The 19,342-nt window shown below is 36.4% G+C and overlaps 1 protein-coding gene across 1 annotated transcript in view; it reads right to left on the minus strand.

The window, feature by feature from the left end:
- The window catches only part of UGT8 (UDP glycosyltransferase 8), a 95,345-nt gene extending 78,372 nt beyond the window's left edge, over window positions 1–16,973 (minus strand). The window contains exon 1 of the mRNA XM_051964929.1: window positions 16,875–16,973. The gene's annotated coding sequence lies outside the window, so the exon portion shown is untranslated. The remainder of the gene's footprint in view (window positions 1–16,874) is intronic.
- Between the last annotated feature and the right edge of the window lie 2,369 nt (window positions 16,974–19,342).

The following is a 19,342-nucleotide window of genomic DNA, read 5'->3' on the forward strand; positions in this document are numbered from 1 at the left end:
GGTAAGAAGGATAGGGAGGAAAATAGGAAGAAGGAAAATACACAATTGTGGCTTAGAATGTGAATGGGACAAATTTGGACAGCAGATTAAAAATTTGAATTTTACTATGTATTGCTTTCAGGAAACATAAAAATAAGAGATGCAAACAAAGATAAAACAAAGGGCAGGAGTAGAATTTATTATTTGTTATCAGGATCTCAGACAAAGTTAAAGTAGATCTAATCAAAAATGAAAAATATACTGTGACTATACTGGCACAGCATTATTATTCAATAGTTTTATTTACAATACCTAAACAGTGTAAAATATCTGAGCATATACGTGCCAAAACATTAACAGGAACTATATGAACATGAAATTTAAAAAAAACTTTTTATGCAAATACATTCAAATATAAATAACTGAAATAATATTTATTGTTCATAGTGTGAGAAATGCTGAAAAGTTGGGTTTCCACAGTGTTGCAAGCTTTAAGGTCGGGGATAGTGGGTACCACAGATCTATAAACCTCTCGGTTAATGAAGATTAGGATTCACAGAACAATTAAGTGATCAACAGAAGCCTTGAGCAAACAAGAAATAGAGGGGCTAGGAAGGCACAGGTGGATTCAGCCAATCAGAAAGTTTTGTGGTTTTGAGAAAACCACAAACTTAAGATAATAGCTTATCCAGCCCCAATTAGTTGGGGTCAAAGACTTGACTTGACTAAATGACTACAGTGCCTGCTTAATAGGCTAACTGAATATTAAACAACACACTCCAGAGGAGGACTTTTCTGCCATTTTTGAATATGCGATGTATGTGGGGAGGGGGGGATGTTTTATTCACATTAAGGGGAAAGACTGTAACCCAGATGGAACAAATCAATCCTTTCTCTGAAGGATGAGACTGCATCATTCAAGCAAATATAAAGATTCCCCTGCTTCTGTACTCAAAATGAGTTCTTCCCAAAGAGGAATGGAGCCCATTCTGGTCAGAAATGTTAAGACAATTAAGCTTCTTCTTTAATAAATTTTCCTTGAGATCTGATTTTCAGTGTCAAGAGTGTTACTTCTAACAATGGATATTATAAACAGGTTCATGGGAACTTATTGTTTGTGGTTTACCTACAGCCAATATAATTTTTTAAATGACAAGTTTTACCAAAATAATTATTTATTCAGTGACACTCCAATCAAATTACTAAAAAAAATTTTTACAGTTAGGAAAAATAATAACAAAGTTCATTTGAAGGAGCAAAATTAAGGAACTTCAAAGAAATCGGGGGAAAATGTCAAGAAGATTTGGCAATATCAGCTCTTAAAACTATATTAGAATGGAGAACAATCTTAAAGTGTAAAAATGATAATTTTGACTATTTCAAATTAAAATCTTGTTGTAAAAATAAAATCCAAATACCAAGAATAGAAGGAATACAGAAAAATGGGAGAAAAAAAACTTTCACAATCTCCGATAGAATGTGATTGAATTTGGAATACTGCTGTGGTGTAGGAAATGATGAGTTAGTTGATTTAGAAAAACATAGGAAGATCTGGACCTGTAAAGGAAATTGCTATCCACCTTCAAGGAAATAGATGACAGAAATAAGCATAATATGGTCTTACACATGTATATGTATATATGTGTATTTTATGTCTATCTTCCCTGCTTAATTATAGTTTTCTTTAGGGTGGGGAAGAAGAGAAAGAAATACAGTAAAAATACATAGAGAATAAAATAAAAATTAACAAAGAAGCAAATAAAAGCTAGGAAGCTTTGAAAACAATGTGCTGTATTTGTTATATAGGTTTTCTTGAAATGAAAATTTATTATTTGCATTGAATACTTTTTTATGGTCTACTATATACATGAAAATTTTTTCTTCTCATTTTGTATTTAAGTTTAAAAAGATTTTAAATATTAAATAAAAAATAAGGAAATTATCATAACTTTTCTTAATAAGTGAATATCACTAGTGAATCTGTCCCAATTACTTTGCTCCTTAAAGTTATTATTTTATTAAAATATTCTTTTTATAAGAGAAGTGTTCTAATTTTTTCTTGAGGCATTGGGCTCCTGGCTTCCCCTAGACCTAAGACCTCATGGCTGAGGTGTCCATGGATAGATTTCAGGTAGTCTGTGAACTCAGATGGGAAACACTAACCTTTGGCCTCCACTACAATCCTGTGTAATTAGTTCTGTGAATTTAAAAACATTATTCTAGAAGAAGCCATGAGTTTCACGAATCTTGTCAATCTATGGCATAAAACTGGTTTAAAATCCATGCTCTAAGAAACGGGAGACAGAATGAATATGCCCATCAGTTGGAGAATGGATATATGAATGTTATGGAATATTATTGTTCTATAAGAAACGATCAGCAGGGATGATTTTAGAGACACATGGAAAGCCTTACATGAACTGATGCTAACTGAAATGAGCAGAACCAGATCATCATTATACATGGCAACAACAAGAGTATATGATGATCAATTCTGGAGGTTATGGCTCTTTTCAACAATGAGATGATTAAGGCCAGTTCCAAAGATCTTGCTTAGAGAGCCATTTACTCAGAGACTGTGGGAACTGAGTGTGGATCACAACATAGCGTTTTCACTCTTTCGGTTGTTGTTTGCTTGCATTTTATTTTCCTTTTTGATTTGATTTTTCTTGTGCAGCAAGATAATGGTGTAAATATGTATGCATATATTGGATTTAACATATATTGGATTACATCTAGGGGAGAGGTTGGAGGAAGGGGGGATTGAAACACAAGGTTTTGCAAGGGTTAATGTTGAAAAATTATCCATTTATATGTTTTGAAAATAAAAAGCTTTAATAAAAAATCTAAATAAAAGAAAAAGAAACTAACAATTATTTTTTTAAAAATCCCTGCTCTAAGATCTTCATTGAATTGGTTACAGCCAGTTGATTAAATAGAAGTATCATAGATTTGGAGAAAAAATGCCTAAGTTCTGGCTATACTACTATGACTTTGGGTTACCATTTAAACCTCTTTCCCTCTATCAACCTATTAGTTTCCAATTAGATGAGGAGTAACAGTACTACTCCATAAGGAAAGCTCTCTGTTTCCTTATCTGAGAAATATTTTTATCACACAGACTTTAAGCTCAAATAAACAGATGCTTTATAAATATCAATTATTGATATAATGAATGTATGTATGTATCAAATATATATTGCTTGGAGAATTTCTAATCCTACAACTTCACAAGTATTTAATAGATGTTCATTTTTGTTTGGAAAGAGGATACCTAGAACCTTGTAAGATCATCTGGTTCGGTTGTTACATTTCTGAAATAGTTAAACTTTAGGCTTTTTTAAAAAAATAGTTAGTACCAGGTAACAGATAATTAAGGATCTAAATGGAACAAGTTGTCAAGATTCCTAAATTTTATGTCTTGTCATTATATATCATTTGTTTTTCAAAATAGACCATGAAAATATTTCAGATGTTAAACCAAGAAAACTGATTAGTAGAATATCTTTGGGTACCTAAACTAAAACAGTAACATTGAGACAAGTTTATGAATTAGCTTATAACATTAGAGTTATAACTCAATGTTGGATTTAGGCAAATAAAATAAAATGTTTTACTACCCTGAATTTTTCTTGCTACAAAATTTTTTTCAGCTTAAAAAGATATATAATTTAGTCATATGAACATAAAAAGTATATTTAATGATAATTTTTCAAACTAGAATTTAGGAATTCTTCCACAACAAAATTACTTTCATTTGGCACAATGTGCTTAATGAATAAGTAATAAAAATATTTTTTTATTTACTTCATTTAATAAAGATAGCTGGCGGATATTCAACAAACTATTTAATAGTAAGAGAACATGTACACACATATACATTTATGCATGAGCATGCATACACACACACCAGCCTCTTAAGTCCCTTCTGTCAATTTATGATTCCACAGTAGGCAAATATACTATAAACTATTTTCACAGAGATAAATAACTATTAAGTATGTTGAACTGGTAGCTTCATCTCTACAAAGAGATAAGATTAGGTAGCCCTCTACAAACTATGTATCTCAGAAATCTCTTCTGTACTGGCTTCACAATTGGATGATCCCATTAACATTCAACGATGGTAACTGCCCTGTTCTTAGAAGGGACTAGACCTGTACTTTAATGGATAGAATACTAACTGATGATCTCGTGAGCTAAACTGATCATGGTTTTTAGTAATCTAATAATTCTTAAATCATCTCTCCTCATCTATTTTCCACGTCAGTTGAATTTCCTAAAGAGATGTTTATCCAAAAAGATATTTGCCGTTTTGATTTTCCTATTTTTCTGAGAAAAAAGAGCAAATCCAGAAATGGACTATACCTAATGAAAAAATGTTTAACAGTGGAGAAATGAAGTGCTGGAAATAGCTGAGTGGAGGATTGTTTGATTTGGGGAAAGCAGTGAGACAAATTAGTAGACTATTTTAGTTGTGTAAACTTAAGATGATGTTTATGTAGGTAAGGAAAAGGACACATAGTCCACAGATGTTACGAAGATAGAAATAAGATTTGGTAAAAGACTGAACATATGAAGTGATTGGGAGTGAGAATTTCAGAATGACACCAAAATTGCAAGGCCTGAGTAATTAGGGTGATGTCCAAATTTGGGCAGAAAGGATGGATGATACAGGGAATAGTGAATTTTGTTTTGGACTCTTTGTGTGAGAGCTCTAGTTTTCCATGAGCAATTCAAGATGTTTCAAAAGGCAGTTACTAATGGAATACTGGAATGCCCAAGAGAAATTGGGGCTAGATAGATTTATGTGGAAATTATAGTAAAAGCAACTTGCCTGAGCTCTCCCAAATTCCCCTCCAAACAAATGCTAAAATAATGCCTCAAAATAAACTCTGGAGAGACAGACCCAAAAACAGTGAAACAATTTTCCAAACCAAAAAAATTTAATTATTTGAAAGGAAAAGCCTGTCTCATTGAAGTGAAAGTGGTAACACCCAGCAAACCAGCAGCAGACTTTAAGGACAATTGAATCAGCAGTGGTGGCTTCTGTACCTCTCAGTCCACAGACTTAAGGGGATCAGACAACTGGTTAGAAGGAAATTACAGGAGAACCTTTACTGGCACTGAGTAGAGGATAATGTTGTATTGCCCATTATAACAGTGTATGGGTCATAATCCAAGGCAAGGAGATACACGAGCAGGAACTAGGATTCTGGCCACAATTCCAAAGTAGAAGGGAACACCGAGACATTCCAGGAGAACAGTAACCATATCTCTATTTAGATTACACCACTTTGAAAGAAATGAAAATTCACAAACTCCAAGAACTAATCTTGAAAACTTCAGTATAAAAACATAAGCTTGGGACACTGTTCCACTACTCCCAAAGCAGAACCCAATTCCCTTAAGGAGCATATGATCTCAATCTTTTTGGATGGACAGGATTTAGTTAGAGGGATGGGGGAAAACACAGTATTTTATTCAGTGGGAAGAATAAAACAAGTAACCAAAACCCTAGGATTAGAGATAAGAATGGCACATGACTACTAGGAAACCATTAGAGTGGAATACTGGAATGAAGACTACATTTTGAGCAATAATGGGTATAAAATGGTGAGGGAGGGAGGAGGTATAATATAATAAATAATAAAATAGTAAATATATATAACTTAATAATAATAAATAAATAAATAATTTTGAATAGTTTGAAAGCCAGTTTGAGAGATTTATATTTTATTTAAAAGAAGCTATTGTATATTCTTGAGCCTTACAAGAGTGCTACAAGGAAAATGGCATTTTAAGATGATTTTTTTAGTACTAAGTAGGATGAAGGGCACAGAGAAAGAAAGCAAGGAAATCACTCAAAATAAAAATACAGGTATAAAGTCTTTTACAATCCATTAGAGTATTAGCAGTGGGGATAAAAAAAGGAGGCAATGAAAAGACTTTTGGAGGAAAATGACAAGATTAATAAGACTAGATATTTAGAATTAAGTATTTTGGGGGGTGACTATAAGAACAGTCATACTGCTAATAAGAAATGGAACAATTGGGGTACTAATCCAGAAAGGAGGGGGAAAGAGTGATGATTCTCTGTAGGCAACTGGAAAGATGAAACTGGAGCACAAGTGAAAAAAACTTCAGTTTTCAGAATTATCCCCACCAGAAGTCATGGGAATGAAAATTCACATGGAAACAAAAGAATAGACTGTTAAAGAAAGTTCTACATCTTATTCAAAGTCTTGCCTGGGGAGGCAAGACTAAGGACTTCAACACTTTCTATTAGTAGGAAGTGATAGGGTAAAGGGAAGATTTTCCAATTCGGAAAATAAGCATTTGCTCCTAAATATTCTATTATTGTTGCTATTATACAAGTTCATGAACAATTTCATCTATGCTTGATGGCTCCATTTTTACATAGAGCTTGGAGTAAAAATTAAATTGCATTCAAAAGGCAACTGAAGATATGCCCTGTTTTGTTTTGGGTTTTTCCCCCTTTTTTTCTTCTTAATAATCAAATGAAAAAAAATTTATAGAGAGTTAAGTTTGAAACTGATTGTTTCATTTTACAAAAGGACTAATGATAGGAATAAAAAACACACACAAATAATTAAAGAAATGAAAATGTAAACAATACTGAGATGCAACTTTGTACCAATTTATTTGGCAAAATTGACAAATGCTTGAGAGGCTGAGGGAAAACAGGTGCTATTAATGCACTGGTGGTAGAGCCATGAACTAGTCCAACAATTTTGGAAAGCAACTTGGAACTAAGCCCAAAAAATATTAAACTTGACTCAAGAGATACTATTACTAGGTTTATATCCCAAAAAAATCAAATAATGAGGAAAAGGATCCATATATGTACAAAAATAATTACAGTAGTTCTTTTTTGCTGAAAACCAAGAAGATGCCAATCAATTAGGGAATGAACAAATGATAGGATATTTGGCTCTGCTGTGGGAAATGATAAAAGATAACAGTTTCAGAAAATGTGGGAAGGAATGTATGAACTAATGCAAAGTAAAATGAGCAGAAGTAGGAGAACAATTCATATAATAACAATAGTACTATAAAGATAATCAACTTTGAAAGATTTAGTAACTGACAACTGATGTTTCTTATTTTCAGTCATGTCACTTTCATGACTCCTCTTTGGGGTTTTCTTTGCAAAGATACTAGAATAGTTTATCATTTCCTTATCAGTTCCTTTTACAGATTAGTAATCTGAAGCAAACAGGATTATGTGACTTGTCCAAGATCATACAAATAGTAGGTATCTGCAGCCAAATTTGAACTTAGCTCTTCCTGAGCTTAGTCTTTTCCATTCTATCCACTGTGCCACCTAACTGCCTTCCCAATACCCCCCCACACACAGACACACGTAAAATAACCAACCACAATACCAAAGGACTCATTATGAAGTGTACTTTCACCTCCAGATAGGAAGGTGATGAATTTAGAGTACACTGAAGCATATTTTTTCATTTTTCTTTTATTTTCTCTTTTTAATTTATTTTAGACTTGGTTAATGTACTTATCTGTTTTGTATGCCTGTACATATCTGTAATGAGTTTTACTTTTCTGACCTTCTAAATTGATAAAGGAGAGGATAAGAAAAAAGAAACAATTTAGGCCTAAAAACTGGGGGGGGAAAAAAGGAATAATTGGATTTATTTGAAGAAAAAATAGTTTCATTTTGAGCTAAGATGTCTACCTGAACAGTCAGCTCCCTGAGCTCCCCACATGTCTATACTATCAAAACTTTGAAGATGCATCAGGTCCAATAATGATCAAGAAGTCCAATAATAAACTACAGAAAGTCGCTAATTTTACTTTTGAATTGCACAAAAGTTTAGCCAGAAGGCCTATTATCCATGTAATAAAAAGAGGGTCACAAGCAAATCTAGTTGGTCAGAGAAGGCAGACAAGTTTGCTCTAAAGGAGGGTAAGAAACCAGAGACTCCCAGAAACATATGAACCTTTCAAGTTTCATTGTCCAGAGGCAGCAAGAATGGAGGACTCCTTTAAGAATGTCAAAGGATGGCCAGAAAGGTCAAAGGTCATAAGAAATTCATAAGGAAGTCCAAACATAAGGAAAGTAGCAAACAATGTTCATATCTGGACAATCCAAGTACTCAAACTCCTAACCCCAGAAGCAAAGATCAGGCACCCAAAGCAATACCTAGCTGAACCAATCATGCTGGTCTTGGCACAAGGCCCCAATTCAGAAATTTAAGCTTAAAAAATTAATGAAGCTAAGCCAATGATAAGTACTTTAAAAAGTATTATATATAGGATCTAGAGATTTTTAAAAATACAGTTTAGAAAGGGAAAATAACTACATAATTAATGACTGCAAGCAAAGATTAAAAAAAATTCTACAAGCAATATTAATAATAAGCAAGAGATTAAAAAAAAGAAAAAGGAAGAATAGATGTACAGAGTCACAGACAGTGGGGAAACTCTGGGTGAGGTATAAGACCCTTCAGCCCAGAGAGAACCTGCTAACAATGTCTGGTTCAGTTCCCCATTTCCATTAGGGGTTCTTGGCCTTCCTGAAAAGTCAGGGAGCTGTGACAACCTGTGTTGTGATTGAAGCAGAGTGATACCAGGTGGAAGAGTGATACCAAGTTGCAAACTACATACAATAGCAGGTTATTTGGTCCCATGTGCACAGTATATACTAGACACATGCCCAGTGTTTTTGTTACATAAGGATATTAGAGTATAAAAGGGGAAAAGTCCTTGAAATAAACTGACTCCATTTTCCCACTATCCTGAGGCATCCTGCCTCATCCCTTCTCCATTAGGAAGGTATATCTTAATCACTCCGGTGTGGGGGCTATAGAATTGTCACTCCAACTTGGGGGCTCTAGAAAGCAGGACACAACAAATAGATCAGAAGACAAAGTGACCTAAGTAATGAATTCCTTGAAAACTAGACAAGACTAAACAGAATTGATTTGCAAGAAAGAAATTTTAGAACAAATAAAAAAGACTGAAGAAAATTAGTTATATTAGATAACAGAAAACAACTGACCTAGAAAAACACTGAGAGGAAAAAGCCTAGACACTTTTGAATGAAACAACATATGAAAAATGGTCAAATTTATGAGAACCAGGACACAAAAATAGAAGGAATTCAGTGATCACCTCCTCTAAGAAACTCCACACCAAAATTCCTGTTATAAAAGCAAAACAAATTTCCCCAAAATGAAGAAATTAAAAAGGAGGAAGGGGAAAGACAGTAAATAACTACAACAAAAGCTGCCCATCATTGGGGGAATGGCTGAATAAAGTGTTGTGTATAAATACAATGAAATATTATGGTATGGTAAAAAAAAAAATGAAAAAAGATTTCAAAGAACTGGTAGAGGTAAGTGATGTTTTTTTAAAAAGTTTATTACTTTGTTAAAGTGACCAAAACTAGAAGAACAATTTATAAAACTATATTGTAAAGAAAATACCTTAAGAATGACCAATCATGTCATCAAATGACCTTTGACAAAGTATGTTACCCACATGAAAGAGCGGTGATGAGGTAAAGGTGCAGGAGATAAACAGTTTTGTATTGAAAATATGTCTTCATTTTGCTTGACTGTTTATTAGTTAAAATGATGTGTGTGTGTGTGTGTGTGTGTGTGTGTGTTTTTTTCTTGGTTTTTAAGTGGATGTGAAAAATGAGGTAAAAATAGGTTAGCAAACAAGGAAGCCAAAAAAAGGGGATAAAGATAATCAAATAATTTTTTTTAATACACAGTACAAATCAGAAAATTCAGATGGAAGCAAAGATAAAGCAAGACAGTTTATAAAATAATGTGCATTTTATTACATTATAAAAGTAGTATAAAGATTCAGTTTCATATACAACTATCTTTTTTATTTCGGGAGGGAAGGAAGAGAGGGAAGAAGGGAAAGGAGAAGGAAGGAAGAAAAAAGGGAGGAAGGCAGCTCTACTGGATCAGAAACAACCATATATTAAAGACTATTAAAGACCTACATATTTCCAGGTACTAACTATGCTAAGAACTTTAAAATATTTAAAAATTTAAAATAAAAGAACTTTTGCTTATTTAGCAAAATTGTAGAATTACAGAAATACTATAAAATAAATACAAATAAAAAGTAGTTAAAAACCATTCTTTGTATGGAGATATAATTTAAATGCATTACAAACTGCTAACTATAAGTTTTCCCCCTATATTACTAACTTGTGTAGATATAACTTTAGGAAGAAGTTAAGTTTCATTTCAATTAAGGCTACTGTTTTAAGCCTACAGTAGTAAGGGTTATACATACTAACTTTAAATACGCATGTTAGTTAAAATTCACAATAGAGATTTAGACCATCATGGTCATCATTGTTATATCATCAAAGAATAAAAAAATTTAAAGTTAGATAAGCCATAATAGTCAAACTGAGTCTAAACAAAAATATTTAGCTGGATTCAATCAAACAACCTTTTTCCCATTACAAAAGCATCTAAAAGAACTGAATTTTTTGAGAATATATAAAATGTGGATAGATAAATGGATTAATGCATGGATGGACAGACAAGTCTAGTCTTGGTTATTATGTACACAGGAGTATACTTAATGATGTGATTTACTCTCTTCTGTCAGGAAGGAACTCTTTGGCAACTCCCATTGTCCAGCCCCCAACATGTATCCACATCTTCAAATAACCTTTTGAGATACTGATTAGCATATATTTAGACAAATCTGAGACTTAGTCTACAACCAGGTTCTGATTCCTTCTCCTCTGAGTTCCTGATTTTACTTCTCTGAGAAGCTCCCAAGATTATAAAGGATCTGCTTATGATGAAAATCTTAGCTAAGTTCTTTTCAGGATTAAGCTATTCAACATAAGGTACTCTCTTTCCATCCCTCATAGTGCCTTCCTTCTAATGGCACTGTTCTCTTTACTCTAGTTAAATTTGGTCAGTCTAACCAGACAGTCAATGGCTTTCTCTCACCTCATGGATTAGTTCCTTTCTCTTGGTTAACTGTGAGTTCCCACAGGGAACTTATCTTTTTCTTTGCTAACTATATGTTCTCCTAACTCTATTTCATACTTACCATTCCTGGTCTCTCTTGTATACCTTCATTTTGTCTGTAATCCCTTCCTCTAAATAAATCTACCCTTTGACAAAGAAAATAGCCATTGTGAATTTATCGTGTTTATTTTGAACTAGATATTGCAATACAATTAAATCACTTAAATATCTGAGGGACTTCACTGGTAAGGAACTTCCTAGATGAAGAAAATCTAAGTTCAGGTTAGCAACTTTTCTGTAGGTCACTGCACAGGATTGAGAAATTAAGTGATTTACTCAGTCACATAAATGCTAAGCATTAAAACAGGGCCTTGAACCCAATGGTCAGCTCTCTACCAGCTATGTAACAGAATAATAATACTTTCAACATATAATAAATAAAATATGACCTCTTATTTTCATCCTAACAATGAAAGAATTTACATTTTCCAAAATTATGTTAACTTCAACTGTCCAAACCATTCTCTATTCAAGCATTAAAGTTATCTTCCCAAAAGAATAATAGATTTGATAGTGTTACCTCCAGTGGCTTCATATTGCTGCCAGTAGCAAAGCAAAATGTTCTGTTTGGCATTCAAAGCCCTTAATAATCTATCTTTCTCCTACCTTTCCAGTTTTCTAATACCTTACTCCCTGACTCCTACCTTTCCAGTTTTCTAATACCTTACTCCCTGACATGTACTCTTCGATCCAATTATACAAGCTCCCTACCTATTGCATAAAGACACTCCATTTGACAGTCATGGACTCTGGCTGTCCTCCATGCCTACAAACACTCCTCTCCTCCTGTGCTCTACTACTGACGTCTCAGGATTCCTTTCAGTTATCAATTAAACTCTCCACAGTTTGGGAAGCGTTCTCTAAGCCTTCTAGATCTAGGTCTTCTCTTTTGTTAGAAAATTTATTTATTCTATAAATAACTTGCTTTGTATGTATTTATATGCATATTGTCTCACCTCCCTTGGACTATTAGCTCCTTGAGGATAGGAACTGTCTTTTGCCTTTTTTTTTTTTTTTTTGTAACCCCAGTACTAAGTCTGGCACATAGTAGGCACTTAATGTAGGGAACTATGTGAAGAATGGTATAGTAATCTTTTTTAAAAAGTAATACTTCTGATAATTTTTTGCCACACAATTTGTCATAACAAATTTCCACATCCTAACACTATTTATCTGTAATTCTCTGACATCTACCATAAAGACATCAAATCCAAAATTTAACTTAAGAGGGATAAAAGGGACAAACGTTTGTCACAATTCTAGCATAATCAGATCTATAAAGTTAAGTCAAAATCCCATTGTTATTCATACACTGAGAGATAGGAGACAGAAGAAAATCACATCATTTGGACACACATAACTGGTTAAAGAGGGAAAAAAACTATAAAGAGCAGAGTATTTCTAGTACTGAAGCACCAAAAAATGAAGCCATTTAACGTAGGGGCAAACAGTTCAAAAAACCTTGAGTTACCTCCCTAATATACTGCTTGATTCCATAACTGTTATTCATAATAATGATTCTGAGTCATAACTGTTTAAACTAGGTTATGAGAATACAAGATTCAGATATTTTCAGGAAAAAAAAAATCAGAAATGTTTATTTTTCAAAGAAAAAGTAGGTCTTTATGGGGCTGTTGCAGTTTCTGGAAATCCATTTCCTACACCAAGGATTTCATTTACAAGAGAAATTTGTATTTGACAGGAAAGTCAAAAAAAAAAAAAAAAATCACTTGTAAAGTGCAAAGCACTTGTAAAAGAATTAGCGCTAACTATACTCAATAAGGGTTGTGGTTGTTTAAGGTGGAGGGGGTGGGGTTTGTTTCTTTTAAGTGTCCACAAAATTTTGAAGGCATTGAATAAGATTTAATTTTTTCCCTCAAGATTGTATTGCATTTTTTGTCTCTACTGGGCCTGTATTCCAAAGAGATCATAAAAAAGGGAAATGAACCCACATGTGCCACAGTGCTATTTGTAGTGACAAGGAACTGGAAATTGAGTGGATGTCCATTAGTTGGAAAATGAATGAATAAGTTGTGGTATATGAATTTCATGGAATATTAATGTTTTATAAGAAATGATCTGCAGGATGATTTCAAAAATAGAGGTCTGGAGAGACTTACATGGAGTGATGCTAAGTGAAGTGAGTAGAACCAGGAGAACATTGTACACAGCAACAGCAAGATTTTACAATGATCACTTCTGATGGATGTGGCTCTTTTCAACATTGAGGTGATTCAGGCCAGTTCCAATGGTCTTGTGATGAAGAGAGTACCCAGAGAGAAGACTGTGGTGACTGAGTGTGGATCACAACATAGGATTTTCATTTTTTTGTTATTTGCTTGCATTTTGTTTTCTTTCTCATTTTTTTTCCTTTTTAATCTGATTTTTCTTGTGCAACATGATAATTGTGGAAATATGTATAGAAGAAATGCATATGTTTAATATATATTGGATTACTTGCTATCTAGGGGAGGGGAAAAGAGAAAAGGAAGGGAGAAAAAATTCAGAACACAAGTTTTGCAAAGGTGAATGTTGAAAATTATCTATGGCAATTTTTTAAAAATAAAAATCTTTAAGAAAAATGTTTAATGATTGTATTGCATTTTTAATCTTCATAAATTTTGAGTTAGGAAGTCATAGAGGTTTCCTTCAGTCTTTCTTGTACACAGAGAAACAAGATCAGATAGATTAAGCAAAATCTATCAAGGTCAAAAAGATTCTAAGTGCTAATCACAAGACCATGATCTATATTCTCTAGCTCCAAATCTCTAGCAGCTTTCTATGAGCACTTCTTCAAAGAATAATTACACACATATCCAAATAGAGGCCACAAAGCATAATAAATAGCTAAGGAGTAAGTTGTTTGTTTTTTTTAATCTGAGAGGTTATAATACTAAAATACTAAAAACATTACAATTACAGGTCTAGTCTAGATTTTAAAGTTTACAAAGCAATTTTCTCACAACCACCATGGGAAAAGAATAATGCAAGTTTTTCTATTTTAATTTGGATTGGCATAAAGAATTTCCAAGGAGGAAACAATTTCTGCTCCTGCAGGTGAGAACACCTCTTCTACAACTTCATACAAATTATGAATGATTATACCTAATTTATAAATAAAAACAGACTCAGTTGGGTTGAATGACTTATCCCATAATTATACATCATTTGTCTGAGGGAAAGATTTGAACCTAAATTTCTGACTCCAGGTGTAGCACTCAGCCCTCTAAATGACAACAGGCAGTTTTACTGAGAGGGAAAGGGAAAGAAAAAGAAAGGAAGAGAGAGGATTGAAGAAGGGAAGAGGAAAGAAGGGAGGGAAAGAAAGGAAAGGAGAAAGGAAGAGAGACAGATTGACTCCTGGTTTTCTGGAGAAACCTGTAGCCTTTCTTTCAAAATGATATTTTCGATATATAAAATAAAATGTACAGGATCACAAAGGAAATCAATTAGATTGAAGGAGTTATCAAAACATTAAGATAGCAAATTCATACATCCCAAGTTAAAAATCCTGGACTATATAATGCTGCTTCTGCTCAGTTCAAAAATGTCTTTTACTAAAAATAAAGTATGCTATTAGTATTTTGAGTCACTGAATTTGTGTCTGCCACTGAGTAAGTCATATAAAGAGGAAATGGCCCAACAATTCAAGCATTAACTGTTAAAAAAACGAACCACTTCATTTACCTTTTACAAGCAGAGTATTTCCTGCCTTACAAAACTTGTTTAGAAGCAAATTTCAAGCATTTTCTATATGTCCCTTAGTGGGACCATACTTTCATAGTAATTTTTTTGAGTGAAGTTCACATCTTGCCTCACCTTTACTAGCTGAGTGACCCTGGGCAAATCACTTAACCTACTCTGTTTCCTTACCTGTAAAGTGGGGATAGCAACAGTACTTATTTAAGAGGGTTGTTGTGAGGGTCTATAAGTAATGCTTTACAAACCTTCATGCATTACATAAATGCAATTATTACTATTAATAATTGTCTACCCAGATCACAATGATAACTGTCACCTCATGGATAACAAGTTCTAATAAAGCTCTACCAATTGGGATTATTTACCATGATTGCTGGACAAAGACATTCTTTTTATGTTAAAAATACCAAAATAGCTTTTAAAAAAAGTCAATGCTTAACTTGTTTGGAGCTTAAACAGCTTGGACAGACAAAATTAACAATGAACTGCTGTCCCTCGCACACTGCCATATTACAGTTTACAAATCTTTAAGTAATTAAAAGCCACAAGGGATCAAGATTCATCACTTCTCATACTACTGTAAAACAAATTACGGGAAAAAAAAAAAAGCTACCAACACGTTCATTTAAAAGTACTCTTCCTCCTTCCTTCACCTGTGAGCCAAACTCACTAATAAATATTCAATTGGGGAGCAGCAAGTTCAGTCCCCGAGAATTGTAAGGACAGCACTAACACTATAGCAAAAGAATCTCGGCTACACTTGACAAGTCAGCAAATAGCCACACCTTCTGAGTTTTTCATCAAAAGGAATGTACATGAATCTTAAAACCACTTCCCTACCAACTTGCTCATTGTAAAAGATTGGGGGCTAGCTGGGACTCAAAGATGAAAAAAGAAGAAAAAAGCTAATTAACATGGTTACTAGCTGTAGCCTTAAAGGGTGCAAAAAGCTTTCCCTCCAGTAAGTTCCCTTAAAAAATCAGTTGCCACAAATAGAGATTTCACTGAGGAATAGAGAAAGAGCTAAATGTGAGGCACAACCAGCATTCTAAAAAGAAAATAACTCGAAGGCTTCACCCACTGGCATCAAAGGAAACCTGCATCACCCGTTCTCTTTCCATTTCCTCTTCCTAAAACAGGTGAGGTCTAAGGCCAATCTCCAGATTTCACCCGAAGGACTTCCTGACTATCCTACGAGACCAAATACACCATCTATCTAATCTCTCCCTACTCGCCTCAGAATCTGCCTCGGCCCCAAGAAACCATCACTTCTCCATCCGCCCCTCTCGCTTGTAATCCCTATTTCAGAGGCAACCACACCATCTCTGGGCCTTCCTCCCTCATTACTGATTTTTAGGGACTCCTGTGGCGGCCACACCGGAATTTTTACTACTTTCAAGAATTCCTGATAGCATGTAAATAATATTATTAATAATGAGAATGATTTTAACTCCCAAGAATTTGCTCTCCAGGATTTCCATTCAATAGTTTGAGGATAGTTTTATTTTCTTGGGAAGTTTCTCTTCCCCTCCGGCCAGTCCCTTTACTTTCAGATCCTCCAGTAGGGGGACACTTGGACTTTAGATGTCCCCCTCAATATTTTCTATTGAAAGTAGAAAAGAACCCTCCGCCGACACCTCGGGGTACCAGGCCCCCAAATACCCATCGCTCCGAAGCCAAGCGCAGACAAGACGCGCAGGTAAGGCGCGCAGTACCACCGCCCCCCGCCCGACGGGGAGGTAAGGAAACCTGCGGCATCTCCCTACTTCAATCGCAGGCAAGACGCGTAGGTAAGACGCGCAGTCCCACAGCCCGGCCCGACGGGGAGGTGAGGAAACCTGTGGCATCTCCCTACTTCCACACCTGTACTCTAGAGCTTGATCGCTCCGGGCGGCCCTTTAAGTCATTCCCGGATCCAAAAGGGGGTAGTAGGGGTAGGAGGAAAAGAAGGGGAGGGGGAGTGACTGTCCACTAAGAACGATTTCGTCTCACGTCTTACTCCAAACTCCCCGACCCAGATACCTACATTATTCATCCCATCTCAAGGAAAAGACTCAACAAGCCCCTCCCGAAACTTAGGCGGGGGGTGGGGGGGAGGGGAAGGGGGAGTCTTGCTCCCCTTTCTCTCACCTCGTTTTACCGCTTCTACTGCTACTCCTTGGGAGTCACTCCTGTCTTTGTAATCTTAGCCCGAGACAGAAGGAACCCGTTTTCCTGCTCAAATTTCAGGTGTTGCCGCCTGCCTCTGTTGACTTGGGAAAGTGAGCGGATTTTTTTAATTGTTGCGGTCGGTCGTTGGCCCGCGGATGGGTGTGTCTGCTTTTTGCTGCGCAGTACCTGCCCCGACTAGGGTGTACGGGCGCCGCCGGGACCCCCGGACTCTCGTGCCCAGTGGCCGGGCGCTGCTGGCGACGCTCCCGGCACGGCCCCTGCCCCCCTCCCCGCGGACCGGGCTGCAGCTTCCCTGTGGCGCGGCTGGGGTCTCAGCGGCTGGTTGCTCAGCTCCGCATCCCACGGGGACTGGCGCTTCACGCGGCCGCAGCCTCGCCGCCTTCCTGGCGCATGGACTCGGCTCCGCTCCTGCCCACGCCTCGCAGCCTCCACAGCACGCAGTACCGACGGACCGACGAACGGACGAACAGACTGGGGACTCCCGGGAGGAGGAGGGGTGGGAAGAGGAGGAGGAGGAGGAAAAGAAGGAAGAGGCGGAGGTGCACTGGCACTAGCGGACTGGCCCCTTGCGCCCCCTCAGGGAGCTGCTCTTCGAGTCAATCCCCCCTACTCGATCCGGGCCGCGAACCTTGGGACAGTCGCTTAGCCCCGCCCCCTGCCCTCCCCACCCCCTGCAAGGCGTGTTCTATGCCCCGCGGGTCACCGCTTGCCTTGGTCCCTACGCCCGCCTTCTTTGCCTCAACCACCACCCCCAACTCTCCATTTCCCTTCCAAAAGACCTAAATTTTGAGTGGCTACCCCTCATTCCCGGGTCCATCTACCTCCCCTTTTCTCTCCAGGTTTCCAAACCCGACCTCTTCGTAATGTTTTCTGAAGGGACTAGAAAGATGAAAATGTGTCCGGTGGGGTGGGGAGGGGGGGTGGAGGGGTGGAGGGGTGGAGGGATGGAGGGGAAGAGGGGAAGAGGGAACGGGGGCAAGAAGGGGCGCGTAATCCTCTGATCTTGACCCTGACTGTGACCCAGATTTCCCTTGGAAGCATCGGGAAAAATAGAAATCTAAATGAAGCACAAATTCCGAGTAGCGGCTCGCCGGTGTTTTTGGCTTACTTAAGCTTCTTGGATAGTGCCCGCAGGTGATCAGACTACGCGGCAGTTCTCTCAGAAAGTTGAGTTTTCAAGCTTCAAACCTTTTTATGGCTTTCTTTTGTGCCAAAAGGGCATCCCTGGCAGGCAGCGGCTGAGGCAGCACAGAGTCCTGGAGGAACAGGGACGAGTGTTTTTCGGACATTACAATCCCTGAAGAATAGGGCGATTTACTGTTAAGTACTGTTTGTAGTGTTCAGCCAAGTTGAATTATTGGGAGGAAGTAAAAATAATTTAATTCAGATTTTTCCCAGGGAGAGTAAAGAAAACCAGGGATAAATTTATGATGTTCATCAGAGCAAGTGGATAAAAACGAATGAGCATCATTGCTGTATCACTATGTGTGTGTGTGTGTGGGGGGGGAGAATTGGATTTTACAGTATATAGTGACCTTTACTATTTACTATTGCAGTTTTCCTCCAACCTCAGATACTCACTACCTGATTGATAACCCTGGGCAAATCTACCTCAGTTTCCTCTTATGTAAAATGGTATTGCTAATAGTAGCACCTGCGTCACAGGGTTGTAGTATAAAATGAGTTCATATTTGTAAAGAATTTTTGCCAAATCTTAACAAATATTTACCGAGAGACAACCACTTAGTGCCAGATACATGGTATGCAGGAGTACAAATACACATAGTACAAATCTAAACAGTAAGATATACCCTATCCTCCTGAAAGAATACAATCAACTCAAGAAAGAGTTGGGGAAGATACTGCAAAAATCCATAAGAATGCAGCCTGGTAGGATATGAAAACATAGTCGACCTGGAACCCTTCCTTAATGAAAGTTTTAGAGTTTATGCCCCCAAATCTTAATGTATAAACATTATTAGTTATTATTGTTGCTTTACATATTAGAGATTGGAATGTTTAAAAACAGTGACTAAGTATTAAATCTCCTAATTCTTTTGGGAGTCCAAAAACATTTTAGCCTTAAAAAAAAAAAAGATTTCAACATATATATGTGTGTGTGTGTGTGTATTCAAATGTAGTCAATATATTTCAAAAGAATTTTATATAGTTTGTAACCAACATTAATGTTTCCCTAAGGAAATCACTGAATATATAGAAAAATTATTACAGGCTCTTTTGTAAACTGGGTACTCTTATCTAAAGACTTCTAGGTCTCACATAGAATTTCCACTTCCGAGGTAGCGACATTGTGAATGGAGTGATGAGGAAAGTTCATCTTCAAATCTAGCCTCAGACACTTACTAGCTGTATGATCCTAGAACACTGCCCCAGTTTCCTTACTCTTCTGGAAAATGAGTTGAAGA

Source organism: Antechinus flavipes, chromosome 6 (genome assembly GCF_016432865.1).
Source record: "Antechinus flavipes isolate AdamAnt ecotype Samford, QLD, Australia chromosome 6, AdamAnt_v2, whole genome shotgun sequence".
In the NCBI taxonomy this organism is placed as follows: domain Eukaryota; kingdom Metazoa; phylum Chordata; class Mammalia; order Dasyuromorphia; family Dasyuridae; genus Antechinus; species Antechinus flavipes.